The sequence below is a fragment of the Pelodiscus sinensis genome, chromosome 4 (assembly GCF_049634645.1).
Source record: "Pelodiscus sinensis isolate JC-2024 chromosome 4, ASM4963464v1, whole genome shotgun sequence".
NCBI classification, from domain to species: domain Eukaryota; kingdom Metazoa; phylum Chordata; order Testudines; family Trionychidae; genus Pelodiscus; species Pelodiscus sinensis.
The window spans coordinates 28660352-28685652 of NC_134714.1; the positions used below are offsets into that span (position 1 = coordinate 28660352).

General features: G+C 43.3%; 1 protein-coding gene and 1 long non-coding RNA gene across 2 annotated transcripts in view; both read left to right on the forward strand.

Moving 5' to 3' along the window:
* Nucleotides 1-25301, forward strand: part of LOC102443854 (alpha-1-antiproteinase-like) — a 157246-nt gene that overhangs the window by 10304 nt on the left and 121641 nt on the right. The gene's annotated exons all lie outside the window — the stretch shown is intronic.
* On the forward strand, nt 3603-6420 carry LOC142828959 (uncharacterized). The gene is made up of 2 exons (XR_012903148.1): nt 3603-4234; nt 5361-6420. It is a non-coding gene; the product is annotated as an uncharacterized LOC142828959 (long non-coding RNA).

The window sequence follows — 25301 nt, forward strand, 5'->3', positions numbered from 1 at the left end:
CTGAAAGAATTGGGCTTGTTTAGTTTGGAAAGGAGAGGACCAAGAGGGGAGATGATAGTGGATTTCAGGTATTTAAAAGGGTATCATGGGGAAGACGAAGAAAAATTATTCTCCTTGGCCTGTGAGGAGAAGGAGGAATGGGCTTACATTGCAGCAAGGGAGGTTTAGGTTGGATATTAGGAAAAACTTCCTAACTTTCAGAGTGGTTAAACGCTAGAATAAGTTACCTAGGGATGTTGTGGAATCTCCATCATTTGAGATATTTAAGAACAGGTTAGATAGACTTCTATCAGGGATCGTCTGTCAGCAGTTCCCAACCTTTTCCAGATGGAGACCCATTTTGACAGTTGAGGAAGACTTGATGACCCAAGGCAATTCAAAAATGGGGGGGGGGAGGGGAAGCACAGCCACCTGGGGAGACACTTGGCGACCCTTTTGAAATGTAATGGCAACCCATATTTGGGTCATGACCCATAGGTTGGGAAATCCTGGTGTAGATGGTGCTGGATCCTGCTGTGAGGGCAGTGGACTGGATTCAATAACCTCTCGAGGTCCCTTCCAGTTCTAGGGTTCTATGATACATCAAGAACCAAGAAGTAGGACATTGGGTTCCCTAGAATGATTATTTTTTATTTCCTATCAGTTTGCTGTGGCTGTCCTAGGAACAGGTGAATGTTACTTTTCAGTTTCATACATCAGCTCTACTGACTGAAATAAATGTCTGTCCCTGAGTAGATGAAAGCCAGATAGCTGCAAAATAACAAACATAAATAAGAATAAAACTAGTATGAACAACAGTAGTTTCTAAGGCTGTTCACTTACATAGGAACAAATCCTAAGGGCCTTGGTTACTATTTTATCAGTCACTACTCTGGTAAAACTTCTATTAAAAATATGCAAGAGCTTTGCCTGAAGGTAATAGAGAGTAAAAACTCAGGGCTGGGGTTTTGGCCTCAACTCTGCTTACTGGTTTCAGTATGGCTGAGTCTGCGCAGTGCTAGTGTGTTATTGCCCGAAAGGCTGGGAAAAGAATACCTCCAAAATGGTAATTATTAGTTGGTATAGCTAGCACCTATCTACTGGAAGGTTAGGGAGGCGGAGCTGGGAATGGGACAAAGCTCATGGTATTCTTTCTGATATACATAGACAGCCACACCTGCTATAATTTAAAGTATCCTCCTGCCAACCCAGGATCAATGGAGCAAAAGGAGTAGGCAATATGAAATAATATAGTCAAAGGGAGTCCAGAGTGAGTGAGGCATGTGGGGTTTGGCTCAAAGCACATTTCCCAACTGAATTTTAAGTTCTTTACCTGTGAAAATTTAAAGGGCTCCAGAAATATAACACTATTCCTTCCAAAAGTAAAAGTTGTGGAATAAAAGTGAATAGGATTTTATTTGTGCCCCCTAGTCTGGGGCTCTGGAGCGCTTCCAATCAAGTCCCTGTGGGTGGGACCATTAGTGGAGCATAAAGCCATTCTAATTCTCTCATCACTAGAAGAGCTGTTTGGTGGTGCTGTGGCTGTGACAGCAGGCCTGGGGTTGAGAACTCTCCTATCCTCACACTTGCATATGAAAAAGTGATATCACAAGGAGCCTGCAAGTCTTGGGGTATGTCTACACTACAGAGGTTTTTTTTCGGAAAAACGGGTACACAAGTCCTGGATACACATGTCGGATATACAAATGGCAGGATTCCATGCCAACCATGCCCGTGTTAGTCCGTGTGGAAGATCCACAAGACATAAGAGGATGCCCTTTTCTTAGAAGAAAAAATTCAGAAAGTTGCCTTTGATGCTGAAGAGTAATTTAAATAAGACTCGGAACACTTATGTTGGAACACTTTAACGCTAATGATTATGGCTCTACCAAATTCCCGGCCCATTTTGGTCAATTTCATGGTCATAGGATTTAACAAACAATAAATTTCATGATTTCAGATATTTAAATAGAAAATTTCATGATATTGTAATTGTAGAGACCTTGACCTGAAAAGGACCTATGTGGGGGTTGCAAGTTATAGTATGGGGGTTGCGGCATTGCCCAGAGCAGGCAGGTGGAGTGTAGTGGCTGCTGGCCACAAATTAAACTCTGAAGGCAGAGCTACTACCAGCAGCAGCGCAGAAGTAAGGATTGTATAATATTGCCATTCTTATTTCTGTGCTGCTGTCTGCAGATCTTGGCCCTTAGCAGCTGTCACTGTCTGGGTGCCCAACGCTGAAAGCAGCAGTGCAGAAATAAGGGAGACATGGGCATGGTATTGCCACCCTTACTTCTGTAGTGCTGCTGGTGAGGTGCTGCCACTGTTCTCCAGTTGCCCAGGTCTGAAGGCAGCATAGAAGTAAGGGTAGCGATACTATCACTCTCCTAAAATAACCCTGGGATACCCTGGCAACGTCCTTTTTGGTCACAACACCCAATTTGACAAATGCTGGTCTCCCCCATGAAATCTATATAGTATAAAATAAAAGCAAACAAAAGGCTAGATTTCATAGGAGAACACCAGATTTCATGGTCCATGATGCATTTTGTATGGTTGTGAATTTGGTAGGCCCTATTAGTACGCATCACTGTTGGAGAATTGTGCTTGCCATGGACAAGCATAACCATCCAGAAAGGCTTTTTCAACTCTGACAGTATGGTCCTATGTATGGTGTGTATATATACATTTGGATCTATTGTGTATAAGAAAATTAATTCATTAGAAAACTCATGAGGAACAAAAAATTAGGTTGTTACAACATAGTTATAACAACCTAAGACTAGCCCTAATTTACAGGTCTGTCAGACTCAGTAAAATTCCAGTTTAGGCACTACTAAAATATAATAGGTTTAGGGCTTGAAAATGAAAAAGTAGACAATATATGGCTTATACAGGAATGGATTAGAGGGAGATAGCATGTGCAAGTCATAGGGGAATAGAAAAGACATCTGTTTTATTTCTGGCTTTGTCTCTGCCTTTCTGTGTGAATCAGGTGATTAACTTCAGTTGTCTGTGCTTCCATTTCTCCATCTGAAAAATAGAAACCTTGTTCACCTTTTCATTGAGTTCTAAAGATATCAAGTGCTAACTATTTTTATTGTCAGCAAAGCTTTTAGAAGGGGTTGATTCTTATTTAAATGACTCTTAGAAGAGAATTGAGTGACTCTTAGAAGAGAATTGAGTTGGGGGGGAGGAGGAGTTGCAGGAACATCTAAAGAGAGAGGTGGGGGACTTGTTACAACTGGGACATAGGCTGTCAAACCTAGTGGTTGGGGTAGAAGTCAGGGTCAAGAATCAATAACCAAAGCCAAGAGTCAGAGCATTTCTGAGTGTTGTTACCATCCAATTGCTGGATCCAGCAAACCGTCGTCATACTCTTATATAATCATTAATGTCAAGTTAAATGTGATCATTCCACTGTTGTAAATTTCATTAATGTGATGCAATTTTTGCTGCCTTGTCAACTGCTCCCTATAAAAACACATTACAAGAGATAATGTTCCACTGTGGTAGGGCAGGCAACCACTCTATGGCACATGCTGAGCTGAACTGAAACTTAGTGCAACCTCAGAACACTGGTTTATAATTTCATGAAAAGGAATGTGCACTTTGCCCAAAAAGCAACAGAGTATTTTATCTGTGTAAACATGAAGCTCAATAGCTATAGAGCTGCTCTTTCGTTGAGCAAAATACTTGCTAATAGTGAATGAGACGAAAGAGCCTTTGACTGGTAATGCTTCACTTGGGGCAGCTCTGAGGCATGGAACGTTATAACGGTTTCTGTGAACCACCTTTTTGTTAAGCCTGACCTGGAGCCAGCAGGAGCCAAGTTGGTCCCAGGACAAGACAGAGTATGTGGGACCCGGCTAGAGATTGCAGCTCACTATTTTATCCTTCTCTCTTGGTCACACCCCAACACACCTCCACTAACAGGGGCAGCAGGATGTGGAAGTGTGACAAGGGTGTATGAACCCCCTGCAGTAGGCCTGGAGGAGTTAACCTAACTCACCTGGCTGAGGAGGCCCCATCCGCACAGCCCTGCTGGGCATGTTCCACAACTGGAGGCTGGCTAAAAAGCCTCTGGAGCTGCTCAGTCAGTCAGGACTGACTGTTGCAGGGGAAGGAGGTGCTGCAGGAGCTCTAGGGGAGGAAGCACAGCTGGACCAAACATTAACAGCCAGACTGAGAGGGACTGCAGTAGAAGCTTCCGGACCAGAGCGAGAAGCCATGGAGGGCTTCCTACAGGATACAGGTAGGAAGTAGCCCAGGGCAGGGACTTGTTCCCTGAGAACTTGGTGTATTGTGGTGGGATTCCCTGCAGAGCTAGCAGTGGACCACTCCACTGCTGATAGGGCCCTGGCTGGGATCCAGTGGAGAGGGAGGGTCTGGGTCCCCCTATCTTCTCCTCAGATCTCCCCCCCCCCCCCACAGGGGAGCTTTGTTTGTTGTGTATTGACTTTGGCCACTAGGCCATACCATGTATTGACTCTCTGGCTGCTATGCTGTGTTACCCTGAATGGGGGGAGCGGTGATTTAGTCTCTGGCCACTAGGCTGTGTTAACCTGAACACAGGTTGCAGTGGACTTTGTGGCTGGTAGGCCACCGTATCCCAAGAAGGAGTCCAAGAGGCTCCTGAGGGCCAGTTGCCGCCCTCACTGGTGGATGGGTAAAGCATCCGTCGACAGGGAGTCATACATCTGTTGAAGATTCTTCCACTCCAGAGAAATCCCAGAGAAAGTGGTTCACACAGAACAGCCTTGGCAGAGGTCAGAAGCTGGTCTATAGTCTAGTAGTCTGAATGCAAGACTGAAAAAATACGTAAGCTAATAGTTACCTGCTCCGTAAGGGTAGTGTGAGAATTAATGAGCTATCTGTGTTCTTAAGAAGAAGATTACAACTATATAAATATTAAGTACATACCATTGTTGACTCTTGAAACTCATTGATGAATTATTTTAAATTATTTCCATTTATGAAGCACCCAAAACATGTCTGTATAGTTAACCACATTACAGACTGAAGAGGTGATACCTGTTCTGAAGAGCTTATAGCTCAAAATTTTGATCCTACAAAGCCTCATACAGATTTTCAGAGTTCTGCATTGTGAGCAACCTGCTATATTGAGGGCTGGACCATTGTGAAGACACCTCCTGACCTTACTGCTCTTCACAATATAGCTTCCTATGCACTTTCTAGAAATATTTATAAGGAATAATCTGTTGTAGGAGAACTGTGTATGTTGACTGATTGTAAGAAGATGGGTGCACTTTGGCAGTATGTACATTGTTCACTGTGTGCATTTGTGGTAGATCTTTGTAGAAGAATTTGATCCGTTTTTCTGTTTCCAGGTATTATTATTCCTTTATTTCCATCCCCAGAATAATAAATAAACTCGAGAAGCTGGCTCTTAGCTGAATAGAATCTTGGCATCTGCTGGGAAAAGAATCTCTCTGGCTCCAGGACAAGTGGAATCTCACAGTAAAAGAATAACATTCAGTGGCACCTAGAATTCAGAGAGTAAAGAGAAAAACGTGAAGCTGCTCTATCTGTATGATATCATCAGTACAACATACACACAGATGTTATTACTCTAGTGCAGTTCACTTCATTTCTGGTTTCCATCCTATTTGTGTATGTTCAGTGGCATCACAACCTAAGTGGCTTTTTTTTTTTTTTTTTTTTTGTGCTTGGAGACTTCTACAGTGATTACTTTTCTGCCTATTTTGCAATTTCACCCAATTTATTCTAAATCAGTTTGTAAACTTGTAGGCTGTGTCTACACTGGCACCTTTTTCCGGAAATGCTTAAAACGGAACAGTTTTCCGTTATAAGTATTTCCGGAAAAAGAGCGTCTACATTGGCAGGATGCTTTTCCGGAAAAGCCCTTTTTCCGGAAAAGCGTCCGTGGCCAATGTAGACGCGCTTTTCTGGAAAAAAGCCCCGATCGTCATTTTCGTGATCGGGGCTTTTTTGCGGAAAAGACTACTGTGCTGTCTACACTGGCCCTTTTCCTGAACAGTTTTCTGGAAAAAGGACTTTTGCCCGAGCGGGAGCAGCATAGTTTTTCCGGAAAAGCAGCTGATTTCTTACAGTAAATTGTCACTGCTTTTCCGGAAATTCAAGGGGCCAGTGTAGACAGCTCGCAGCTTATTCCGGAAAAGCGGCTGCTTTTCCGGAATAAGTGGCCCAGTGTAGACACAGCCGTATGGTAGAGAGAACTTTAGATAAACAATAATGGGTGATACAGTAGTATGGATACAATAATTATTTACCAGTACAGATTTTCTTACCTCCGGACATTCAAGAAAATCATGGGCTTGAACAGGTCTGATTGCATCAGAGTTTTGAATGAATTCAGAATGATCTTATATGCATTAATGTGTATGTATTTTTCCTTTATTTCTGATTAAAATTAAAATATTGCTGGTATGTGCTTTAAATCTAGTGTTAAAGATTACTCTAGATGGAGCTGTGTGTTTTCTGTGCTTAATGGGAAATCTGAATCACATATCTATATGCTATCTCTGAAAAGAAACTTTAAAGAAGCCAGTTGTGGGCTGCAGCATTTAATTCATGGATTCCTCCAAACTTCAAAGTGTGCTTAAATTCAAATCCACATCTTTCTCATCTCAGATAGTGGAGCTGCAGAAAGGGGTTGATTTGGCAAGAAGTGTTTTGTGCAGTGCCTGGCACATTTAATTCCTTCTGTCCCAAAACCACTTCAGTGAGGTTCATTTTATCCATGCAAGTTATTCTATCCCTGTGGTGGAGAAATTCACCCTCCTCTGATGTGGAGCTGATAGGAAGCCAACTGCCAACATGTGTTTATATTTGCTAGGGTAACAATCCTTTGTAAACATCTGTGCCTGAGAACCTGATGTGGATTTTGGGTGATGCTTCAAGGAATCTGGTCCCATACAAATAAGAAAATACAAACCTGATATATATATATATATATATATATATATAGATCTCGCTCAGCTTCCAGATGTTCCATGCTGTTTAAAGGAAAATTACACTGCGTTGGCTTGAGGCAAACAGGGAATTCAAGAACACGTTGTCTTGAAAATAAACCAAATAGTTAAAGCAGCATACATTTTATTTGATCTATACTTTCATTTATGGATCATTTACTGAGATTTTTAAAAAATTTTAAGCCTTGGGTGCTTAGTTAGGTATTTTACATTGCATTTAGTAACCTAACTGAGAGTGGCTTTCTCTTTAGAAGTGCTGAACACCTAAAAGTCCCACTGATGTCAGTGGGAGTGCCAGATACTCAGCACTTTTGTATATACCTTAGATTCGAAGATCATATTTATTAGTAGCTCTGTGGGCCAGAGCCCGCTGCCTTAATCATATGAGGAATCCTCAGTCATGCAGCCAATACCATTGAATCTAGTGGGTACTGCTTACTTGAGTGAGGATTATTTATGTAATAATTTGCAACACTGATGGGATGTTATGAACACCTATATGGAGATAGAGATTAAAGTTTGTTATTTTGAAAAAAGAAGTTTGAAATCTCAAGTGGAAAAAATGGTATTTGCAGCAGTAGTGTAGTTGCTATTGATTCAATGCAGACTCAGGGAAGATCATCAGCTACTGAACTGGCATCACCACTTCCTCCTGCACCTGAAAGTCTCTCATCCAGATTATGACTTGACCTTACCCTATGAAATCTATTGGGATCACAGAATTAAGTAGCATGGCAAAGAGAGCACTATATCGGGGGGAGGGATAGTTCAGTTATTTGAGCATTGGCCTGCTAAACCCAGGCTTGCGAATTCAGTCCTTGAGGGGGCAATTTAGGGCTCTGGGGCAAATCTATCAGGATTAGTACTTGGTCCTGCCATGAGGGTGGGGGACTGGATTTGGTGACCTCTCAAGGTCCCTTCCAGCTCTATGAGATAGGTATAGCTCATATACATTTTTTTTGTACAGTGTCTGGCACAGTATTTTTAACCAAGTGAGTTATGACCATTGGTGGAGTGGGAGGGGGCATCACAAAAAGGTAATTGAGAATCATGAGGTGTTGGCAATTGTATTGCAAACTAAAGCAAAGACAATTTTACTCCTGGCTCTCCGCATGCCCATATCCTAAGAGTTTTTTATCCACATCCTCAAATTCACCCTCATTCTATAGACTACTAATTGTTATCATGATACATTTTTACTCTTACTGTATATTAAGGATAAGGAAGTTGGGAAATTTGTTTCCCTTTTTGAATAAGGGGATGCCACCCAGAAAAGGTTGAGAAACTGAATGGAGTTTTGGTCTGTTACTGGTCCTTTGAGATATTATTGCACCTCAAAATTGCTACCAATAAATAATTGACTGCTGCAACATTAAAGTACCATGAGGCAAATAGAAACCAAAATGGTATTAAGGATGAGGTTTCAGATATAGAACCCAGTTGTACATTCTGAGGCATGCTAGGCTCCCCTATCCCACTTTAACAATAAAAGCTTCTATTAAAACTTTTTGGTGCAGCTTCTAATTAAAGCAACATTGGCTTACATTTTCAAAGATCACTTTTACTTAATAGATGCAACCAGTATCCAACATTCATGCATACTAGCATTAAATCGTACACTGGCACTCATCCCGATGAGCTTTGTGAGTGGAAATTTTAATTTTAATTTGGGAGTGCACAATTTAAAGGTCAGGTGATAGGAGGGCACAAACATTTTTGGGAAAAGGAACATGGAGGTCAGATAAAAGCCCAAACAAATATCCATCCCATGTTATTCAGAGTTCTCAACCTACTGATGTCAAGTGCATGACATTAGTTACTCTGACAAAACCCTGATAAAAAGGACTTAAATGAGTAGGAAGAATCTCATATAATGGATTACACTTTTTTTACCTCCATAAACTCTTCCATAATGTCAATTTCACAGTCAGCGTTTTAAATAGCAGTGATTTGTCTTGGTATTCAGGAGCTACCACTGGGTTTGTGTCGTGTGGGATGGAGGTCAGTGCGAGCATACAATGAGTGCCGTGCCTTGGAATGAGTTATGGTTTCAAGGGATGTGTCTAGTATGCTCATTTTGGGTTTTGGCATTTAATTCCTTCCTCCCATTGAAATATGTTGGAGGATTCCGATGCCAAAATTTTCACTGTGTAAGATGTATAATTTCTCCCTTGTACTTCAGTGGGAGGAACATCAGACCCCAAAATGATTATGTGCGTAATGGTAAAGAATGTATCACTGCATTTTTTTTTAATGTTAGTTGTGGGAGTTCCTGGAAGGGTAAAATATTGTTGTCACTTTTCCCATTTCTTGATTTCCAGTGGGACTTTTCCACACAATCATAAGATTGTGTTAAAGAACTAACACAGACCTTTAATTCTGCCCTGAACTTTGTTGCTGGCCCAGTATCCTTCAGATATGAAGCAAACTTCTGAATATGAACTTCAGAAAAATTCCAATGCAGGTCTAGATTCAAATAATAAGCATTGGCATTTGTATAGAATTTCGCACGTGAAAGCAATGTTTTTTTAAACAGTCCCTCACAATGCACCAGTGAGATGACTCAATGCCATTATGTCCATTTTATGGGTGGAAAAAACAAAGGTACAGAGAGTAAGTGACTTGCTCAAGACTACTAAGCAACTACAGCAGTGGCAGAGCTGAGGTTAGAACCCAGGACTTCCTCCCAGGGGGCTGTGGTTTTTCTGTTTCAGGGTCAGCACAGAATCTCTCTGAGACAGTTTTCCATTGCTGTATTTTTGTTATTTTTAGTGCATTTGGTTTCAGATGAAAAATATATGCTTGGTTCCATCAAGACATAGCCAGCCTCTGCTTTCTTCCTAAGCCCAGCCTCTGCACCTGACTATGCCCATACTTGTCTGGAATTTGTAGAGCATGACATAGGATATGGCTCAGAACATGTGCAGGACTCTCCATGGCCATCTGCAGTATCTGATAACACACTACAAGATAGGCAAGGAAAATTCCCGTTTTGTGCTGCTTTGCACATTATGAAAACCAGTGCAGGCTCTGACCCCTCCACTGTTTAATGACTCTTGTTTTGTGGATGTTTACTCAATATGGGCCTGGTCCGAAACTCACCAATCTTAATGGGAGTTTTCCATTGACTTTTATGGGGTTTGAATCAGACCTTCTGTTATGTGTTGCTATCAAACAAAGACGAAATCTATACTGCTTCCTTCTTGCACAAAAGCCTATGCAAATGAGTGTGGATTAGCATATTGCCACTCTTCATTTGTATAATTAATTAGGGGCTGTTTTTGCGCAAGAGGCTTTTGTGCAAAAAGGAGCTGTGTGTACAGCTCCTTGTTGTGCAAAACCCCCCTCTTGTGCATGAGCCATTCTTCCTGAAAATTGAGGAAGAACGGCTCTTGCATGAGGGGTTTTTTGTGCAAAAAGGAGCCGTCTATATAGCTCCTTTTTGTGCAAAAGCCTCGTGTGCAAAAATGGGCCCTAATTAATTATTCAAATGAAGTGCCACAGTATGCTAATCTGTGCTTCATTTGCATAGGCTTTTGCGCAAGAAGGAAGCAGTAAAGATGTAGCCCTAGTGTCTGCTACTAATCCTCTTGTGGTATCTGATATTGTCTTCACTGGGATCCTGGATGAGCAGAAATGAGGTGGATGAATAGTCTTCTTTTGCTAATTCTAGTTGTCTATTAAGTTTCCAAAATAATGCAGCTCATAAAGAGACATAAAGAATTAACTAGCTTAGGAACAGTTACAATTATTCTAAACACATTGAGCTTCATTAAATATTATCAAGATGCCATTGTAATGTATGTTTAAATAGGAGTTGCTCTCTCTCTAAAAATGATTTACAATGTGTTTTAATAGGATGAGTTTCCAGGTTTTTGGATGTCAAAGCAGTGTTATTAATCTTTTTATTGGTATTTTGAAAAAACATGTCCTGTGTTGCCTGATTGGTAGATATTTTAACATTCTCCTTTTCTGCAGTGGATTATCACATTGACCCCACTATTACTGTAGCTCTACAGTTTTCATATAAAGGCCAGAACTGGTGTGGCCAAAAGTAAAATTTGGGCCAGTGTTTCAAAAGACTTCAGCTTACTTTGCTTCCTATAGACAGTTTTTGTTGAGCAAATACCTATACTTTTGTTGAGCAAATACCATATACTTTTTCCCACATCTTTTTTGAACACTGTTGTATGTTTGCCCCAAATTTTGTACAAAGTGGGTCACATGCGGTTTCTATAGAAAGCTTATGCTTTGCTGATTCTGTTTATACTATTCTTATGCATGTGTGACTTTTTTTTATAACTTCAAATACCTATTGGCTATATATTGGTGTACCAAATATTTGCTTCTGGAATATATCACTGGGCTTTGCCCATCTATTGTGGAAGGGTAGTCAAGTGAGTACTTAACTGATGATGGGCCTTAAGTGGTACCACTCCACATCTGAGGAATTTTGCTGTGAACCTACAAACCAGCATGTAAACCCTGGGTTGGGCAATAATTTTACACAGGGGGGATGCTTCAGAAATTTTTGAAGTGGCCTCGGGCCATCCTGGAAGGGGCGGGGCCTTGGGCAGAAGGGGCGGGGCCAGGACACTTCCATGCTTCCCCACCCAAAGACCCTGATTGGCCTGGGGTTGGGAAGAGCTTGTGAAGTCTTTGCCCCACCACTCCTAGAGAGAACCTCCAGCTGTTCTGAAGAGCTGATGGTGTCCTCTAGGAACTCATGCCTCTGGCAGTTGGAGGAGACTTCATGTGCTCCCCCTGCTCCCAGGTCAATCAGGGCTTGGGGGTAGGGGAGTGGAAGGGGAGAACACACAAAGTCTGTCTGCCTGTGGAGACCCTTTTGCCCACCCCTGATGTAAGCAATGGCCACTAAGGACTGAGTCATGGATGGACAGATGACTTGCTCATGTGACAAACTCCATTTTGGGAGGTACTTGCACACAAGTACCTCCATCTCTGCTACAAGCCTCCAGTAGGGACTTTGTAATTGGTGTATGTAATATGTTTCCTTTAACAATTTTACTCTTAGCCTTTTCTTTCTTTTATTAATAAACCTTTAGATTTTATATTCTAAAGGACTGCAGTAAGAAAAGAAGATATGGTAGGCGATCAGCTTGGCTTAGCAGTGAAATACTTGGTGACCTTAAACACAAAAAGGAAGCTTACCAGAAGTGGAAACTTGGACAGATGACTAGGGAGGAGTATAAATATATTGCTTGCGCATACAGGGGTGTAATCAGGAAGACCAAAGCGCAGTTGGAATTGCAGCTAGCAAGAGATGTGAAGAGCAACAAGAAGAGTTTGTACTGGCATGTTAGCAATAAAAGGGTGATCAGGGGTGTATGGGACCCTTACTGAATGAGGGAGGTATTGACAGATGATGTTGGAAAAGCTGAAGTATTCAATTTTTTTTGCCTCTGTCTTCACAGACAAGGTTAGCTCCCAGATTACTGTACTAGGCAACACAGTATAGGAAGGAGGTGGGCAGTCCTCAGTGGAGAAAGAACAAGTTAAGAACTATTTAGAAAAGTCAGACATACACAAATCCATGGGACTGCATTTAATGCATCAAAGGGTGCTGAGGGAGTTGGCTGATATCATTTCAGAGCTTTTGGCCATTATTTTTGAAAGTTTGTGGAGATTGGGAGAGGTCCCAGATGACTGGAAAAAGGCACATGTAGTACCCATCTTTGAAAAAGGGAAGAAGGACAATCCAGGGAACTACAGACCGGTCAGCCTTACCTCTTACTTCAGTCCCCAGAAAGATCATGGAGGGGATCCTCAAGGAATCCATTTTGAAGCACTTAGAAGAGAGGAAAGTGATCAGGAATAGTCAATATGGATTCACCAAGGGCAAGTCATGCCTGAGCAACCTGATTGTCTTCTATGATGAGGTAACTGGCTCAATTGACATGAGGAAGTCAGTGGATGTGATATACCCTGACTTTAGCGAAACTTTTGATATGGTCTCCCACATCATTCTTGCCAGCAAGTTAAGGAAGTATGGATTGGATAAATGGACTGTAAGGTGGATAGAAAGCTGGCTCAGTGTCTTATTGGTGGTCGGTTTCATGTGGAGTGCCCCAAGGATCGGTTCTAGGGCCGGTTTTGTTCAACATTATCAGTGACAAGGATGAGGGAATGGATTGCACCCTCAGCAAGTTTGGAATGACACTAAGTTCGGGGGAGAGGTAGATACATTGGAAGGTAGGGATTGGGTCCAAGTGACCTAGACAACTTGAAGGATTGGGCCAAAAGAAATCTGATGAGGTTTAACAAGGACGAGTACAGATTCCTGCACTTGGGATGGAAAAATCACAAGCACCGTTACAGGATGGGGACAGACTGGCTAAGCAGCAGTTTGGCAGAAAAGTACCCGGGGATTACAGTAGATGAGAAGCTGGATATGAGTTAACAGTATACCCTTGTAGCCAAGAAGGCTAATGGCTTATTGGGGTGCATTAGAAGGAGCATTGCCAGCAGATCTAGGGAAGTGATTATTCCCTTTTATTCGGCACTGGTGAGGCCACATCTGGGCTACGTCTAGACTGGCATGATTTTCCGCAAATGCTTTTAACGGAAAAGTTTTCCATTAAAAGCATTTGCGGAAAAGAGCGTCTAGATTGGCACAGACGCTTTTCCACTGGAAAAGCGTCTGTGCCAATCTAGACGCACTTTTGTGCAAAAAAGCTCCGATCGCCATTTTCGCCATCGGGGTTTTTCTGCGCAAAACAAATCTGAGCTGTCTACACTGGCCCTTTTTCACAAAAGCTTTGCGCAAAAGGACTTTTGCCCGAACGGGAGCAGCATAGTATTTCCTCAAGAAGCACTGATTTCAGACAGTAGGAAGTCAGTGTCCTTGCAGAAATTCAAGCGGCCAGTGTAGACAGCTGGCAAGTTTTTCCACAAAAGCAGCTGCTTTTGCAGAAAAACTTGCCAGTCTAGACACAGCCCTGGAGTATTGCATCCAGTTCTGGGCTTCCCACTACAGAAAGGATGTGGATGTATTGGAGAGGTTTCAGCTGAGGGAAACCAGAATGATTAGGGGGCTGGAGCACTTGACCTACAAGGAGGGGCTGAAGGATTTGGGTTTCTTTAGTCTTCAGAAGAGAAAAGTGAAGGGGGTTTTGATAGCAGCCTTTAACAACCTGAAGGGAGGTTTCCAAAAAATGATGGGGAGAGGCTGTTCTCAGTGGTGACAGATGGTAGAATGAGGAGAAATAATCTCAAATTGCAGTGGGAGAGGTCTAGTTTGGATATTAGGAAAAACTATTTCACTCAGAGGGTGGTGAAGCATTGGAATAGGTTACCTAGGGAGGCGGTGGAATCTCCATCCCAAGAGGATTTTAAGTCTTGGCTTGACAAAGCCCTGGCTGGGATGATTTAGTTGGGATTGATCCTGCATTGGGCAGGGGGCTCGACTCGATGACCTCCTGAGGTCTCTTCCAGCCTTATGATTCTAAGATTTTATGACTAGCACAGCATGTGTGCTCTTTTGGGTAAGATCTGACCTGATAAATTGACTTAGGAATGTGACTGGTCCTTTGGGATCAGAAGAACCAGTTCGTATTTGGTGAGACTAGTTTTCATAATCTCTCATCTGTGCAAGGATTATACAGGAGAAGCTAGAGTGTCTAGGGGATTTCTTGTGTGACTTCTTGCTGGCCAGTGTAGCAAACAGAAGTACACTTTGTGAATGGTTTGGTGTGTCTTAGAGTAGGACCCCAGTCTTGGGCTGTAAGTAGCCTTATTTCTAAGCAATTTGCCCTGATTTGTCCTCTCAGCGGTGTCCCAAGAACCAGTTAGAGCTACAGCATACTGCAGCTCTGTAGTTTTCATATAAAGGCCAGAATCTGTTACGCAGTGGAGTTCAGCTGGTTTTGAATTGGTGTGACTAAGACTATGTCTGCACTACAATATTCTTCCGAAAAAAGCAGAAAAAGCTACGCAAATTGTGCTTTGCCATTTGTGTAGCTTTTTCTAGAAGACTCTTTTCCAACATTTGGCCTGTCTATACTAAGCCAAATGTCGAGAAACCCCCTTTTTCGGCACATTCCTTCTTTCTCGTGAAAGAAGGTTTACAAGGATGCTGAAAAAGTGCATCTGTTCTTCCGAAAAAAATTTGGAAGAGCAGACGCGTTCCCTAGACGTGGCACATTTTTTTCCGGGATGCCTCCGGTATCCCGTAAAAACTGTGTAGTGTAGACATAGCCTAAGAGTAAAAATTGGGCCAATGTTTTATAACAGGGCTACTCATCATGTGGCCTGTGGGCTGCATGCGGCCCATGGCCTGTTTGCGGCTCACGGGTGGGAGTCAAAACAAAAAAGTAGTCAATATAACGGTCTTCTGTTGATATGTGTTTTACTAGTTAAATTCTGGGACTGTCATTGCTCATTAAAAGTGCTGTCATATGAGTGGAAATGGGGTAAATATTGCATTGTATTAATATCAGCAGGACTGACTTAAATGGGGCCTGTGTGTTGTGTAGTCTTGCCTGTAATCTTTGTATTCATGCCCGTCAGTGTGAAAGAAGTTATTTGCATTTATCTTTGCATGTCTATGCAACCACACTTAAATTGCAGCCCTCACCATGTGCTGTGAGTATCATTGTGGCCCCCAGGGCTTCCAATTTTTTAGAAGATTTCAGATAGCAGCTTGCTTCGAATCCCACAGACAGTTTTTTCAGCAAATGCATTTACTTTTTCATATAACTCCACACTTTATCACAAAAAACTAGCACGATTCCTTAATAAAACACACAGCCCTAATTTTTTTACACACTGAGACAAAAAAAAAAAAAAAAAAAAAAAGACAAAGACATTCCAGGTAAAGTTCAATATTAAGGTTCAGCTTAGAAATGGTGGGCCAAATTTGGCTCTCAGCTACACTACTGACTTAAATGGTTTTACTGCAGATTAACACTGGAGTAAATGACAAGAAAATTTGGCCTGCTATGTTAATTTTTGTGAAATCATTATTATATGCTGCTATAATATATTACATTTATTAATAACTTTTTTATAATACCCTTTGTGTTATAAAATGTATCTTTTATATTTTTAAACAGACAATATATATAGCTAGCTTCTATGAAGTACATTGGTGCTTCAACTTGGCAGCCATTGCTCATGTGAGTAATTCTTACCCATACAATAGCAACACTGACTTCAGTAGGTCAACTCATGTGAGTAGGGCTAAGCCTACCACCTTTACACAACTCCTCTTGACTTCAATGAGAGTACTCCACATGAGAGAGGCAAACAAGACATGGCCTTGAATCAATATGTTTTGTGCGTGATTTTGAATAGCTGTAAAACACACTTTAAAATGTCAGATAATAAATAACAAATGTAAAGCATTCATTACTGGAAACATTATAATATATTAACAATCCTTTTTGTGTATTCAAGGGATTTCTACTGTAGCTCTGTGAAGTGTTCATTATTGAAAATATTTCTGCTCTGTGAAGGTTCTATAAAATACATGCTTTTTGGTACAAGCTGACAACACTTCAAGGCCCCGAGGCCTATGCAAAAGTCTGGGAGCTGTAACAGTAGAGGTACTGTGCACTGCTAGGCAGAAGCAAAAGAGACGCACATAAAAATTAACAAAAAGGGTTTATTCGATGAGGGTACAAGAGGTGGTGTCAGGCAGGGTCACAAAAATTAATATAAAAGTTAGAGCTCAGATTTCTGACACCTACACTTGTTTTAAAAAAATCAAGTACATAGTCCTCATAATCCTTGACAAGACAGAGCTCCTGGGTCCTTAATTTGAAATTGTCAACATTATTTATTTGAGCTGAGGTTGTCAAGTTGGAATACCTAAAATTATACATTGGCATAGGATTGTCTTGTATCATCAATGAATACCTCTAGCAGGAAGAAACAAACAGGACAATCCCTGGAGGAACTGCTGTCAAATACAATTAAAACCTGTGAAAGAGGAGTTTACACTCACTCTTTCATCTAACCATTTGGACTCATAAATTATTTAAGTAGTGTCTAGAGACGCCAGCCTAGATTGGAATCCTCTTGTATGAGGCACTGAACAAACCTAAAGGACAGTTCCTGCCCCCAAGAGATTTAAAAAGCAGTATTATCCTCTTCATTTCACTGGTTGGGGCCTACCTTAGGCAGAGGGAGATTTAACAAGTTGCCCAGTGTTACACAGGTAGTCTGTGGTTAAGCTATGTGGGTTCAAGTCCCAGATCAGCACCTGAGGTGACTGTCCCATTTAACTGGTGTCTGTTACCGATTGCACAGCATTCCCAGTGTGCAAGCAGGCTGTATATTATGGCAGTGGTTATTAATCTTCATGGTCACTAGCAAGATTCCAGTATATCCCCCTTCATGATACATCTGGGCTGTGTCTAGACTGCATCCCTTTTACGTAAAAGGGATGCAAATTAGGCATATCGCAATTGCAAATGAAGCGGGGATTTAAATCCCCCCGCTTCATTAGCATAAAAATGGCTGCCGCTTTTTTCCGGCTTGGAGCTTTGCCGGAAAAAAGTGCCAGTCTAGATGCAGATCTTTCGGAAAATAAAGCCTTTTCCGAAAGACCCCTTATCCCTCTTAAAATGAGGTACAAAAGGTGGGATAATGAGGGATAAAGCTCCGAGCCGGAAAAAAGCGGCAGCCATTTTTATGCTAATGAAGCGGGGGGGATTTAAATCCCCGCTTCATTTGCAATTGCGATATGTCTAATTTGCATCCCTTTTACAGAAAAGGGATTCAGTCTAGACACAGCCCTGTTATAAGTTCACGCCTATGAAACAATTTAAAAAGAGACATATTTAATATGAAAAGGGGATGTATTTGAAACAAAGTAGAGTTTATAATGCTCACAACTTCTGCAATGCTTTTATTCCAAGAATCACAAAGCACTTCACAAACATTATGGTATTAATCCTCACACCCCCTTTTCTAATGGGCAAATGTCATTGTCCCATTTTACAAATAGGAAAAAGGTGGCACACAGAGGTTGGTCACGGCTGCAAAAAAAGTTTGTGGCTGTGATAGGAATAGAGCAGTGGTCCCCAACCTTTTGAGGTTGTTGGGCGCCAGGGGGCGTGGGCGTTCGGGCGCCGGGGGCGGGGCCGTTCGCCCGCCGGGCGCCTGGGGGTGGGGACACTTTCGCGCCCGGAGGCGCCCCCCCATAGCTGCATGCCCGGGGCTGGGGGGCCTCCCCATAGCCACGCGCCCGGGGCCCCCCCATAGCCACGGGGCCGGGGCCCCCCCATAGCCGTGCGCCCAGGGCCGCCGCTTTCCCCTCCCCCCCGCAAGCGCCGTGCGCCTGGGGCCGGGGCCGGCGCTTCACCCCCTCCCCCTCGCAAGCGCCACGCGCCCGGGGCCGGGGCCGGCGCTTCCTCCCCTCCCCCCCGCAAGCGCCGCGCGCCCGGGGCCGACACTCCCCGCAAGCGCCGCGCCATGTGCCCGGTGCCAGGCCAGCCCCGAGCACCTGGTGGGTGCATGCAAATGCCCCCGCGGGCGCCATGGCGCCCGCGGGCACTGTGTTGGGGACCACGGGAATAGAGCATTTATCTCTTGTTTGGTCCTGTGTGATAGCCACAAGATGTCTTCCTCCTATACATCCCACAACCACAAAATTACTGCAATTTCAGGCACAAATCAACTGCCCCATCTGGTTTCTGTTGGGAGCCTCCAATTAAAGAAGTTAGTGTATTTTTTGGTCTTCATTTTATATTTTCTAGCTAACATTCCTCAAGTCACACATGTAAAGTATATATGCTAGTTTGATTAAAATTATGATAAACATTAACATGCATGTGATATGCTCTGGCAATAAGTGTTCTAAATCAGGAAAATCAATAAATGCTAGCATTTGAAAATTTAATATACTGAGTTTACATGTATTTGACAAGAGAGACAGGAAGAGATTCCAGAAGATGAAAAGGGCATCTATAAAAAGGGGAATAAGAACAACCCAGTATCAGAGGGGTAACTGTGTGAGTCTGAATCTGCAAAAGCAACAAGGAGTCCTGTGGCACCTTATAGACAGATGTATTGGAGCATTAGCTTTCATTGGCAAAGACCCATTTCGTCAGATGCATCTGCATGTGATGAAGTGGGTCTTGTGGATAAGGGAGAAGTACTGGACGTGGTATACCTAGACTTTAGTAAGGCATTTGATACAGTCTTGCATGACCTTCTTATCAATAAACTAGGCAAGTACAACTTAGATGGGGCTACTATAAGTGGGTGCATAACTGGTTGGATAACTGTTCTTAGAGAGTAGTTATTAATGGTTCACAATCCTGCTGGAAGGGCATAACAAGTGGGGTTCCACCGGGGTCTGTTTTGGAACTGGTTCTGTTCAATATCTTTATCTACAATTTAGATGAGGGCATAGAGAGTATGCTTATTAAGTTTGCAGATGATACAAAGCTGGGAGGGGTTGCAACTGCTTTGGAGGATAGGATCATAATTCAGAATGATCTGAACAAACTGGAGAAATGGTCTGAAGTAAATAGGATGAAGGTTAATAATGACAAATGCTAAGTAATCCACTTAGGAAGGAACAATCATTCTCACACATACAGAATGGGAAGCGACTGTCTAGGAAGGAGTACTGCAGAAAGGGATATAGGGGTCATAGTGGACCACAAGCTAAATATGAGTCATCAGTGTGAAACTGTTGCAAAAATGCAAACATGATTCTGGGATGCATTAACAGAAGTGTTGTGAGCAAGACACCCCCAGCCCTCACCTTCACCCACCACAACCCTTAGCCTCCTGCCCCACTTCCACCCACATCCCCAAGGTCCTGCCCTGACTCCTGCATTCCCCATACTGCCAGGTCCCTGCCCTGAAGGACACAGGTAATGCTGGGTAAGTCTTCTAGTAATAATCCATATTTCTATGTATAGAGTCACATTTACCCTCTGCCAATTCACATGTATAACAATCTGGCTACTGGGTATGAACCACTATGCACTAGTGATTAGAAACAGAGCTACTCAATTGTGACCTATAGGCATTATACTGTTAACAGTACTGTAATGCTCTTTCAGTTCATCTGGTAGGGGCTGTGACAGTAAATTGTGGGTTCTAATCTTGCTTCCCTCATAGGCACAGTAAGTAGAAGAAAATCAGAGAGGTGTGCACAGATTGCTTATAATCTGAATGCTCAACAAAAGAAATTGGGCTAATGGGTAAGAACTGTAGCTCCTTAAATTATGGTGTGCATATATGGAAATGGAGGAAGTGAGAGTAATGTTTGTTTTGCTATATAACTCTGCGTATACATACACAAGCACCTAATCTGGACTTTAAGCACCTTTGCCAAAAACTATAAACAGTCCTGAAATTGAGTGGTTTGGGCTATTTGAGAACGAGGCCGGGAGCAGCTTCCAAAGTCAATATCTGTCATGGGGAGTGCCATGCTGACAGTGCTATCTTATATACTCCAGCTCAACCTGCTCTGCTGATCACCAATGTGAAAAGTACAACACCTGGAAAGGAGATAATCTCTCAACCAGGAAAGTACCTGGCTATTTAGGCCTCTATAGGTCAAACCTAACATCTGAATTAGTTAACTCTCTTCTGTAAATCTCAAGGTGCTGCATAAAGGAGGAGTAAGTATCATTATCCCCATTTTATTTCTGGAGAAACTGAGGTGAGAGCAATAGCTTGGTGGCAGCCCTAAGTTTAGTGACTCCTACTCCAGTGTCCACTTGACCACGTTTTCTCCCCTCAGAATATTTAATTCCTAGAAAATGCACATTATGTAAATAATTGTATTGTTACCCCTGTATCAGTCCAGTTTCTATCTCTGCAGAAATTCAATGAGCTTTCTCAAAATGTAGTAATTCTCATGGTTGTTGCCCAGCTGTTTTCAAATCTTAATGACTACAAAGTCGTCTTCATTAAAATATATACATTAAAGAAAAAGCTTCCTCATGAATACTACCCTTTGTAGTGGCATTTATTATGAAATGAAGGTAGCTTGCAAAAATGGCAGTCATAAAAGAGAATGCCCTGGCTTCGTGGTTTGAATCTATTTTTGGTGCACAGAAAGTGCAGTCAGAATAATCTAGAATAAACTCAGGATAAATGAGGTGTCACTGTAGAATGCCAGCCGTAACAACCAAAGGCATTTTAAGCCTTTTCTTCCTAGAATGGGAGACAATCTGGCAGTCAGGTAGTTTCCCAAGAGGCCAGGGATACTAACAGAGACAGATGCTTCTTAGTCAATGAGGGAAATACCAAATCCCATAAGCAAAATAATTATGTATTCCGGTGATTGGTGCCCTAGGCCTACTTCATCAGACAGATGTATGTATGGAACATCTAGTGGTCTGAAGAGATCAAACCCATGTGACCAGAGAGCACTGAAGGAATTACAGTGTTTTGGTTAAACACTGAGCAGTTTCTCTCTGTGCTTCCTGAACACATGCATACACAAATAAACCAGCATGCAACCACACTGCACTCACACTCAGCTGAAAAAAATCCTCACGGCATACAAGATTAAACCAAATCAAACGAATTTTTAAATTGAGTTTATTTTAAACTTCTTGTCCCCATATTGTTTTTTATTGTTTTAGGAATTGGTTTCTTTAGTTTATTCTGTAGCCCTCACTCACTGAGCTACCCTAAAATATTAGCAGAGTGAACATATAAACTCAAATTAATCCTTGGTGTAACTCCATTGAATTTGGCTTGTATGACTTTTCACTCCTCAGCCAGAAGAGCGAGAGGGTATAGAGTCATTCAGAGAATGTGTCTATGTAAAGTAATGCTAATTAAATGTGATATTTTTAACAATAATAAAAGGGCTTGTGTTTAAGGCACTGGCTTGGGGTTCTGACTCCCTGTGTGACCCTGGGCACATCACTTTGTACCTCAATTCTCCTCTATAAAATGGAGATAATTTTTTTCTCCCACCCTTTGTCTGCTTTATCTGCTTAGAACAGGGTTAGGGAACCTAAGGCCCAGGGGCCAGATGCAGCTTCCAGCTTGCCTGGATCTGGTCCCCGAGGCTTAGAGCCCTCTCCCAGGACTGTGGAGCCTGCACTGGCTCTCCAACCTCCCCGCTGCCCCCACCATGGGGTTAGAGCTGCCTCCCCGCTCAGGCTCTGGTGTGTAAGGGAAATGTGGAGAATGTCCTTCTTCTCAGTCAGGGGCCACATCAGTGAGGTGCGGGGTTTTATTTTGTTTGTTTTTTTGTTGCTTCTCACTTGTGTGAGGCTCCCAATTGATTTTTCTTTGGGTCAGCGGCCCCCAACGCAAAAAAATTTCCCCACCCCTGAAATGCAGTGTAGCAGGAACTTCTCTAGCTGTGTGCTTAGAGACCGTCTATTACAGCACAACTGTGATTTCAGTTGGGATCTACAGGTGGTTTTATTATACAAAATTGGGTATGGTAGAGAGAGATATTTGAAAGAGGAAGAACAAGATTCAAGTGAAAATAATAGCAGAATGTAGATGGGCCTAAACTGTGCATTTAACTCTGATCTCAATTTTAAACTCCTAGATCCAAAGACCTGCAAGTCTCTAGGATTTTAGTTCAGCCTATTGCTGGAATAAGAGCAGACTCCAAAATTTTGAACATAACTCCACTTCCAAACACCTTCAAAAATCTGTGGTATGGGGGGGAATTATGGGCCATCTCTGGAGGCCCAGTCACAATGCAACAAATCCAGTGTCCACGTTGGTACCCCAGCGTTGTCTCCTGAGCTCATCAAGCTCTATGCTTCTCATTGAGGTGGTTTACTTAGAGCCCAGCTAACTGCAGAATTAGTGCACACTAAGGGTATGTCTACACTGCCCTCCTAGTTCGAACTAGGAGGGTAATGTAGGCATACCGCACTTGCAAATGAAGCCCGGGATTTGAATTTCCCGGGCTTCATTTGCATAAGCAGGGAGCCGCCATTTTTAAAAACCCGCTGGTTCGAACCCCGTGCAGCGTGGCTACACGGGGCACGAACTAGGTAGTTCGAACTAGGCTTCCTAGTTCGAACTACCGTTACTCCTCGTGAAGACACTGCTTTTAATCCTTAAGCAAACGAATAGTGATATAAAGCTCAGGTTAGGAGGAATTCTACTTTTGCCTGTGTATCTTCTTTGTCCTGCAAATCATCCATATAGTCAGCCTGCTGAACTGTCTGAGTGCTTATTAGCACTATTCATAAATGATAACTGCTCTGTGTGTGGGGATTTGGCAAATGCACATGCACAAGCCAGTTTCAAATAAGAGGAGGGGAAACAGCCTCTTTCTGCTCTGTATACTTTAGGGATAGAAATCCAAAGAGAAATCCATTGCCACATTCCCCTCCCCCCACCTTCACTGCAACTCTTCAAATCGTAAAAGCCAGCAGCAAAACTCAGACTAATTGGCAACATGGACTTTATTCTCAAACCATCAGTCTGGTTCTGTAGTTCAAGTTTGAGGCACACTGGCAAGGCAGCATAGTGCACTTTAGTATTGTCTCTGTGCAAAGGGGCATTCTTGAGTGTGGTTCTGTTCTTACTCCTGGCCTCCTCTGCAGGCTAACAGATGACTGTGGTGGGACTTCAAACAGCTTGGATTTTCAACCAAGTCACAAAGTCCAAATGAACCCTTCCCAGGTAGTAAAAGGTCCAATAAGTGAACTCTCCTATTACCATCATTAGGGTGTTCTGCCACAGCTCTGAACTCTTTAAATTCAGCCCTCTGTTAGGTTCTCACATAAGTCCTGTCCCCTTCTTGTGATTTATGCCACTGTGGCTGGTGGGGGACCCAGGTCTTCCAATTATCTGTGCTCCAGTTCAAGGATCCACACACAGCAGCCCCATGCTTCTTCACTTCAGTTCATTGGTGCTTCTTCCCTGGGCTTCATCCTACTCCAACCCCTTTAGCTTCACCCTTATCTCAGGCTTAAGGTTCTCATGTCCTCTCTCTCCCTGCAAACTCAGCTATGCAAAATGTAGCCAGATCCAAACTCTGGTCACCTGCTCAAGCACCTTTGAGCAAAAAGGAACACCCCCCACATTGTCCCTGTGGGTATGTCTACACTACCACCCTAGTTCGAACTAGGGTGGTAATGTAGGCAACCGAAGTTGCAAATGAAGCCCAGGATTTGAATTTCCCGGGCTTCATTTGCATCTTGCCGGGCGCCGCCATTTTTAAATGTCTGCTAGTTCGGACTCCGTGCCCACGGCTACACGCGGCATGGACTAGGTAGTTCGGATTAGGCTTCCTATTCCGAACTACCGGTACACCTCGTTCCACGAGGAGCATGGAACAAGGTGTACCGGTAGTTCAGAATAGGAAGCCTAATCCGAACTACCTAGTCCGTGCTGCGTGTACCCGCGGGCACGGAGTCCGAACTAGCAGACATTTAAAAATGGCAACGCCTGGCAAGATGCAAATGAAGCCCAGAAAATTCAAATCCCGGGCTTCATTTGCAACTTTGGTTGCCTACATTAACCGACCTAGTTCGAACTAGGGTGGTAGTGTAGACATACCCTGTGTCCCAGCCAGGTACTGGACTGTTAAGGCCTGGCAGCTCCTTTTATCTGAGCCTGCTGGGCTCTGATTGGCTGCTTTCATAAGGCCTCTCTAGGCAGCCTGGAGGACCCACCTTTGCTGTTCTTCACCTATCATTTTTATGCTTTCCAAAACAGGACCTAGTAGGCCTGCAGGACACCCTGTAGAAAGCCACGAAGGCTAAGTATATTCAGCCACATATTGTCTAGGTCTATGAATTAATAGATGGATTATAGTTTAAAGCTGATCCACAACCTTTAGCAACCACTTTATGTAATACACCATTCCAAATAGGGTTACCAGATGATTTCAAAAAACTACTGGACACACATGATCTCAGATGGGGGTGGTGACCGGCCGGGAGGGGAGGGAAGTGGGGATGGCTGGGAGGGGGTCGGGAGGAGCAGGGCTGGCGGGGGGGAGATCGGGGGAAGGAACTGGCCAGCGGGAAGCAGGGCTGACTGGGAGGCTGTTGGGGGGAGCGGGGCTGGCCGCGGGGGGAACCAGCTGGCAGAGAATGGGGCTGGCCAGGAGGAGTGGGGCTGGCTGGGAGAGATCGGGGGAAGGAACCAGCTGAAGGGAAGCAGGGCTGGCTGGGACGGGGTCGGAGGGAGCTGGGATGGCCAGGGGGGGAACTGGCTGGCAGGGAGCAGGGTTGGCCGGGAGGGGATCAGAGGATGTGGGGGGGAACTGGCTGGTGGAAGGTAGGGCAGGCCCAGGCGCACGCAGATGCCACCGGGGTGCACGGACGAGTCCGGCCCCGGGGATTCCATCCCCCCCACACTGCACAGTTGCGTACTGTCTGGCTGGCAGACACGCTCACGCAGTGTGAGTGTGTTTGC